The sequence below is a fragment of the Psammomys obesus genome, unplaced genomic scaffold (assembly GCF_907164565.1).
Source record: "Psammomys obesus unplaced genomic scaffold, mPsaObe1.curated_primary_1811, whole genome shotgun sequence".
Classification (NCBI taxonomy): domain Eukaryota; kingdom Metazoa; phylum Chordata; class Mammalia; order Rodentia; family Muridae; genus Psammomys; species Psammomys obesus.
This window is the reverse complement of record NW_026592710.1, coordinates 1,477,309-1,485,661: the sequence shown is the minus strand read 5'-3', so window position 1 is coordinate 1,485,661 and position 8,353 is coordinate 1,477,309.

Here is an 8,353-nt window from a genome sequence, read left to right as displayed (position 1 = left end):
GCCTCAGATGCACCCCAAATAGCTTTAATCAGTCAAAGTAACTAGCCCTTCTTCCCAACCCTCGATGCCAAGCCCAGCCTGCCACTGAATGACTCCTTCAGCAACTCTAGGCAAGCAGTGGAAAGGGACATTCAAGCCTCTTGACCCAGTACAGGAAGGGCCTTTCCACCTTGGCCAGGCTGGGCAATGAGAACTTAGCCAGGGTCAGTGCCTGGGATGCCAAGGTCACCATGCCTGAGAGTGGAGGCCAGGAATCCCACGCTGCGGTGGGAAAGGGTGTCTGAAGGTCAGATCCCAGCAGCCATGACAAGCAGCTTCACCTCTGTCCCGGCACCTTTGCTGCCACAGAAGGTGCTGGATCAATCTCCCACCTCCAAGCTCCATCAAGGAAGACACAGAAGAAAGCCCCAACTCCTCCCCAGACCTGACAGTGCTTGCCTGGAGTCCATGTGGCACCAACAACAGGAATGAGACCCTGGCCTCCAAGCTATACCAAGTCCCAAGAACCATGAGCCTCTACCCAGATTTGCTCATTTGCAGAGTCTTCAGTCCAGAGCACAGGGCATGGCCCACGTTTCCCAACCTAATGAGTCTCTCAATGCCAATAAGCCAAATGTTCTGTGTTCACAGTGTGACAACCACCTCCCATCACAGCTCATGAGGACATAGTCAAAGTGACAGCAAACATGGCAGCATCCCAGCCCAGAAGTCTGCTCTCTTGGCCACGCCCGCTCTCAGGATTAACCTCCTGTAGACCTGGTTCCGACACCACACCAAGGACTGTAGCCCTTTATTGCGGTCCTGGACTGGGGAGCTTGGGAACCATCACTGACTCACAGAGCCCTCTTCTCTGTATGGCAACATGGCTGTACTGAACACAGGCCTGTACCCTTTCTCCATGCTAAGTGTTTGTGGCCACCTGGCAGTTCTCAGAAACAAGGACATTACAGGGACAGGTTAGCAGTCACAGGGCATAGCCTCCTGCCCAGTGCTCTTCACACACACACACACACACACACACACACACACACACCCCACCTGTGGCTGCCTTTATGGCCTGCTGGCTTCTATATACTGAGAATTCCCCCTGTCCTGCAGCCAGCTCAGTCTCACATGGCACCCAGCCACCCTCCACCCTGCACCCTCAAGTGTTCATTTTCTGGGTCACTGGCAGCCACAGACCACACTGACTGTAGCCACCACTTTCTCCAGACCAAAGTCACTCGCAAAGTCTCCACTTCTCCTTGGCACTTCCCAAAACACGGCACCTGGCCACGGACCACAGAAATCCACAAACCCACGGTGGCTTCTTTTACACAGTTCTTGGAGCTCAGTGAAAGTTGTCAGGGACCCCTTCCTTCTGCCAGCCACTCCCTGCTTAGGCGTGTTGGGTGCACAGGCCCCACAAGCTCTCCCGTGCGTTCTCAATCCTTTCCTGCACTCTGGGACCCATGCCGGGGTGCAGCCAGGTAACAGCCAAGGTTTCTCCCGTGCTTTAACAAGGATCAAATGCTGTGTGCCCCAGCCCTATATGGAAGAGGCTCCGGCAGCCAGTGCTCAGCCTCTCCCTGCACATGCCCCCATCACCTCTTCGTGAGAAGACAGGGACAGCACCAACACAGAAGCCCCGGCTCCACACAGTGGCACGGCTGGGCCAAGTGTAGCCCTTCCCATCCTTTGCTCTCCAATTTGAGTGTCCGTGGCCTGGAAACACCGAGAAGAGAGGAGAACGCTGGGGGGATGCCCGGAGTCTTGAGCACATGAAGACCTACCATGCTGGAGACTCTCACTGTCTCACCCTGCTTCATCAGCGTGTCTGCAGAGACCCACATCATGAGCTGGTTAGCCATGCAGAACAGATACCCAGGGAGCCCCTTTCTATCTCTGTGGCAGTGTGGTTCTGTGGAGCTCAGCAGAGGGTGGCCACCCATTCAGTGCTATCCCCAAACCACACAGTACCAGGCTCCAGCCCTAGCAGGCTCCTCTAAAATCAACCCTTCGCACCGTGCTTATCCAGGCCCTTTTCTGAGATAGGCTTTCTCTGTGTCATAGCCCTGGCCATCTTGGACTCACTTTGTAGACCAGACTGGCTTGGAACTCACAGCAATTCGCCTGCCTCTGCCTCCCTGAGAGAGAGGCACCATGTGCTCCATCATGCCCAGACTGGGCTCAACTCTTGATGTCAGCTGTCTGGGACCTTGGGAGGGTGGGCTAAGGGGTTGTGAGTGGGTGACAGTCCTCTGTCCTGGTGAGAACAGGAAGAGCAGAGAAGCCACAACAAAGGCAGTCAGTAAGGCTGACTATACTTGACTGGCAGGGAGTGGTGGTGAGGTCCAGGAGGGACTGCAACACAGCCCATGGAGACCCTGCGGCAGCTCAATCTCCTCCCCACCAACCCAAGATGTGCGTCAGGCCACACCAGTGCCCTGGCCCAAGGTCTCACAGGCCCTGAGGCCAGTGAGAGCAGCTTCTGCCCCCATCCCAGCCCTAGTCCCTAGGCCTACAGAGTTAAAACCACAGTACTCCAGCCCTTGCCAAATGGGGGTTGCCTGGCCAGCAGGCAGACTCGTCCCTCTTCCCCAGGTACATGCAGTCCTGGAGGACTGTTGTGATTTCCCACTCGCTGGTCACAGACAGTGGGTGTGAAATATATACCAAGTGGTGTATTTTACCACAAAGATAACGAGAACAAATGTCAGCCCAGCTGTGGTGGCACCCCACGCCTTTAATCCCAGCACCGGGGAGGTACAGGCAGGTACATCTCTGTGAGATCGAGGCCAGCCTGATCTACAAAGTGAGTTCCAGGGTAGCCAGGGCTATACAGAGAAACCCTGTCTTGAAACACCAAAGGAAACAAATGTTCATCTTGTTCATTGCCTGAATCTTCTCTATGCCTTGACCAGTGGCACTCAGAGGACATGGACATGAGAAAGCTTGTGAACTGGCTGTCTGCTCTTACAGGCTCACACTTTGGGGGAAGACATACAACACTTTGTCCAAGTTGCCTCTCTGAACCCCTCGAGTCTGGGCCTCATGGAGAGCCAGACATAGTCCCAGCTGCTGAGACTTCTGACTTTGTCCACAAGCAGCTGATGCTTGCACAGCATTGCCAGTCCCAGAAATGAGGGTGCATCCTACATGCCAGCCTTTGTCTACAGTTGTCTGCATCTCTCCTTTACGGACAGTCCTGGGTCCCTTCCTCAGAAAACCTTCCTGCCCCACCTACCTAAAGCGGCCCTCCTATCCCCAGCACTCCAGAGACCCTGTTGATTTTACCTGGGGCTCCTAAACTCTGACTCTTTAGCACCTGACATTCACCTGGATAGAATGTGGGTCCCTGGGATCAGGCCTCTCTCTTTGATAGCCTTGCTAGCAAAGGCTATACTTCTGTGGCTCTCTTGGTGGAGACTGGTGGCTGTGCCCGCCCATGGCAGGGACACAGCCCGCACCTGTGTCGTGTGTCCACAGTGAAGGCGTCTCCTAGGCTGAAGGCAGAGTTCTTACCCTGCTCAGTAAGGTCCCACTGCAGAGCAGTGTGTGACCTGCAAGAGCTCACCCTCTCCCGGTGGCTGTCCCTGCAGCACGTGGCAGGACACGACTCCAAGGCCGCAGAGAGAGGAGCTGCAACTCAGGGCACACAGGGCTCTTCCCAGCCCTTCCCACTAATTCCTGCAGGGTCTAGGCACTCCCGGAGCCCAGCACCATGCACTCTGGGGTATCTTGGCCGGCTTAAACAAGAATAAGAAGGCTGAGCTGTGCAACCCAGAAACTTGGCACCCTGTGCAAGTACGGGTGCACCTCCTAAGGGCCTCCAGTGCTGACATCACCCATGGGTGATACAACTCCTGAGTGTTCACCCCTGAGGCCACATTCCCCATCATGGGGACCTGAGAGCCTGGCTGGCTGAGCCATGACAAATGTCGACCTGGGAAAACCCAGTGTGGCCCTCTATCCAGCTCTAATGGCCCCATGGCCTCAGGAACATTTTGACATCACTCTCTAGGCTCTGCATGGCTGGAGGCATGGCAGAACCTCCCATCCGCATATACCTGCTTCACTGTGGCTGCAGACAAACCAGGGACAACTAGATGACCCGTGGGCACTTGCCTGCACACTCTAGAAGCTTGGGTAGCCTGGCCGTGTGGGAGAATTCCTGAAGGTCACCCGCTGCCACCATCCACAGTGTTGGGGACAGGTTCCGAAAGGACCTTACTCTAAGTTCCAGTGGAGGCTGGATGGCCACCAGCAGCAGAGCAACGTCAGCCACTTTTAAAAACTTGAACAGACATCTATTTTCTCTTCTTGGGCCCCAAAGTAAGGTCGCCATGTATGACCAGGAACTTCAAAGTCAAAAGTCTCCCAGGCACTCACAGAAGGCCTAGGAATCTGTGGGAGCAGCGAGGCGGGGTTTGGGGTATCTGAAGGCAGCTCTGTACCACAGCCCAGGGCTGAGACTCACAGGTAGAAGAGAGAGGATGCCTGGTTTCCTGGGAAATAGAGGAGTCTGGAATTTTAGAGAGAAAACTGACAACTGTTTCCCTGGCACATGGACAACTACAGTGTAAAGGGAACTACCTAGGTACACACGTCTTATCTAGGCAGAGGACTGATCCAGAAGCAACACCACTTTAATTCATCCAAGGCGGAGCCAGGCATGCAAGCTTCCTCAGTGAGAGGGCCACAGAGGTCAAGTAGCTAAGCAGGTAACTCTTAGTACTGCCTTGGACTGATCAGGAAAGCCAAGGACCCAGCCAGGAGAAGCAAGCCCACCAGGTACACAGACAGGACATGAAGACCGACTTTAGAGCCCTAGGGCGCCTTCTGCCCTGCCTGGATGGACACTCGTGTGGCAAGACCTCACACCTGACTCTGCCCAGAGGCACCTCGGGTCCTGGGGGATCCCGGTCCTCGGCTTCACTCCACCCTGCCTGGCTGTCCTTGGCAGGGTCGGGATCCTGTGTCCTGTGATGACAGGTTCCAGGAATCCTCCTCTCTCACCCCAAGTGACAAGTGGACAGAGTTAAGTGACACCAGTAGGACCCCCAAAGAGTAGAACAGTGGTCGGTGTGAAGCCAGGGTCCTCGGCCACGTCACAGGCTGGAGCAGCCCAGGTCTTGTGCTTACCTAACTACTGAATGCAAACTGGGTCTGTGGTGGTGGTGGTTTCGTTTTGTTTGGGGGTTTCTTTTGTTGTGGGGGTTTCTGTTTTGGCTCTGTCTGCGTGTTCTCATGTAGTATGCGCATGCATGTGCTAGCGTGTGCATGGATGCGTGTGCTGGGATGCGTGTGCTCATGTGGAGAAAGGTCCACCTTTGGGGCCTTCTTTTGCTCTCCTTATTTTTTGAGACAAGGTCTCTCACTGGACCTGGAGTGGACTAATTCAACTAGTCTGGATAGCCAGGAAAGCCAACTGACCCTCCTGCCTCTGCCACGTCAGGGTTAGGGTTGCAGTATGTAGCGCCATGCCTGGCTTTTTCCACGTGGGGCTTGGGGAGTTGTCGAAACCAAGGTCCTACTGTTTGCCTGGGCAAGTAGTTTGCCAACTGAACCATTTCCTCAGCCCTAAATATGGAGTGCTTATACCTCGTTTGTATGTGTGGGAGGTGGGGACTGAATTTTGAGGGCAGAGCCTCACAGGGGAGGTCCTCCACAGCCACTAAGCCAAAGAACAAAGGAGAGAACCAGCATGAATGGGTCACAGACGGTATAGAACATGTTTGATCCGTTAGCTTTAGGTGACGGTGTAGCCAGCATGCTCTGGGTCCCTCCACTCCTGACAAAGTGGAAAGAGACACAGGGAAGGTGGGAGGACTTGAGCTCATGCACATGTCCTAGATTTGGGGGAGCCAAGAGATGGGGAATTCACAGGGGATAGACAGAGGCTCCTTCACAGGTTTCAACAGGGTTAGCTCCCCATGAGCAAACCACCGAGAAGCCCACATCCAGAAGGGTGTTTCTGTTTAAATGAGGAAGTTGTCCTACAAAAAGGCCAACTGATGGAGTTTTATGGACCAGAGACACTCTGATGGGGTTTGTTTTTCCTGAACGAAATCACAGCAGACTGCTACCCTGAGGGGCGCCCACCTCTCTGGCCTATGGCCCAGCATCTTTTCACAGCTCGATTCCAGACCCAGGAGAGCAACTGTAGTGTCCATGAGTCCGGGGCTAGAGAGGAAAACACCAAGCGCCCACATCTTCCAGAAGTCTACATGCTGGCCTGGCTAGGCTTAGGCTCCAGCTTGTAGGTAGATTGTAGTGCAACCACAGTCTACACCTCCTCTCCTGCTTCCATCCAGCTGCAAATTCCCTTAGCAAGCGGGTGGCTAGTGCTGAGCAGGCAGTTCTCAGGAGTACCCACACTTCCAAATGCTTCCAGGAGTGGAAAAAGGACCCCATGTGATCAGGGAGAAACAGAAGGCAAGGGTGGGGGAGGAGGTACCCCACGCACCCCTTCTCTGCCTAGTGAATAGCTACAGGGCTGCCTGCCCCCACAGGACTTAGAAGCCGATGGAAGGGTAGCTACTGGCTGCAGTCTCCATACTTTCCTGTCCTTTCTCACCTGAAAAAGCACGGAAAGGGAAATTCCCTGGGACTGTCCCCCTCCACACTCTGGGGTACCCCACCAGAGGGCCAGGCACACAAAGAGCACATATGTTGAAAAGCCTGTTGGGGGTTTTTGCCCTTGTGGGTGGCTCACAGCAAAGCCCCTCATTCCCTGCTTTGGCATAGTGAAAGGAAAAGGTGGCGGGGTTTTGCTACTGGTTTCAGGGCTGAGCCCAGTGACTCAGGCCCCTTGCTCCTGCCTGAATCCAGCTTCCAGAGCCCCACCTTTGTCGCCAGGAAGAGATTTCTCAACTCAAACTCCAGCACAGACTTGCTGTACCCAGAGCCATGGCTGAGGTCAAGCAACACAGCAGGAAAATAAGACAAAAAAAAAAAAAAAACCTTAAAACAAAAAAAAAAAAAAAAAAAAATCATTTTTTTCTTGGAAGTCACATGTGTTGCTGTGGCTCTGGGTACACACTTCAGTTTGAGGACCAGACTGAATCAGGGCAACAGAAACAATGAGGCAGGAAGGTCGAGGGGCAGGGAAGCCAGGGGAGACAAGGAAAGCAGGTGCTTCAAGAGGAAATTCAGTCTAGTCCTCAAACTGAAGTGTGTACCCAGAGCCACAGCAACACATGTGACTCCCAAGAAAAAAATGATTTGCCAATAACCAGAGATTTGTCTAAAGGCATTTAAAACAAACAAACAAATAAAGAAATGCACTACATGAATGGCCACAAGAACACAAGATGGCTTCTGGAAGAGGTGACAACTCCACCAAGCATCTTGTATGATGGGTAGAAATGTTAAGCTTACAGTGTTCGAGGAACTGGGCTGACTGGGTGTCTAAGACTATGGACCCCTCCTGCCCCCATGCAAACAAAGGAATCGAAATTGGTCATCTCTGACCTACAAACTGTGAATTTCCTCCTCTGAGGTTGGGTCCCCTGTGGAGCACACCGAGGGACTGCAGACCTGACCCTAATATGGGAAGTTTATTTCCAGGCCTGGCTCAAGCAGCAATAGCTAGACTAGGCTCCAAGGCTGTGTCCTTCTGTGGCAGTGAGCAGAGAAGCCACTACCTGCCCTCTGCTGCCAGCCCAGCCATGTTCTCTGAACTCACCTGGGCCCACAGCTCCAGGCAGGCCTGGCTGGCACCCACCCAGAGTGCAAGAGTAGTGCCTCTCAGAAAGGACCAGAGCTTCAGAGATGAAGGACAGAAATGTGTTTATTTCATGGTCGTTTCTGCATTCCCTACAAACACATGGGTGTTGGCATGAGAACTACCTTGGATTTCAGATCTTCTTTTTCCTCCTTTAAAAACAACTGTCACTGAGGAAGGATGATGCTGTGTCTATCTTAGATGTCATCACTTAGTTGCCTCATTCCTGGAAATTTCAGGAGGGTTCCCATTTTATGTGGGAATCTCCATGCCTGACATATTTCTACAGAGCTTTTTGCCTAATCAACAGCCATAATTCATAAAAATAAAGAAAGCAAACGCTGATGGAGTGAGCTAAGAGTTATTCCCTAGTTTCAAATAATTGAGCCACTGCAGAACAGTGAATGAAAAGAAAAAAAAAAAAAAGAATCTCCATTCAAAGGGTCCTAGTAGAGGGCAGGAACCTTGGACTTGGGTTTGGCATCCACTTTGTATACATCACAGTCCTGAAAGACCTCATTCACCCACAGAGGCCACTGCTAAGCAAGCCCAAGCTCAGGAAGTGCTGAAGTGAGGAGGGAGGGGTGGAAGAAGGGGAAGAGGGAAGTGAGGAAAGGGGGTGAGGAAGGAGGGAAGGAAAGGAGG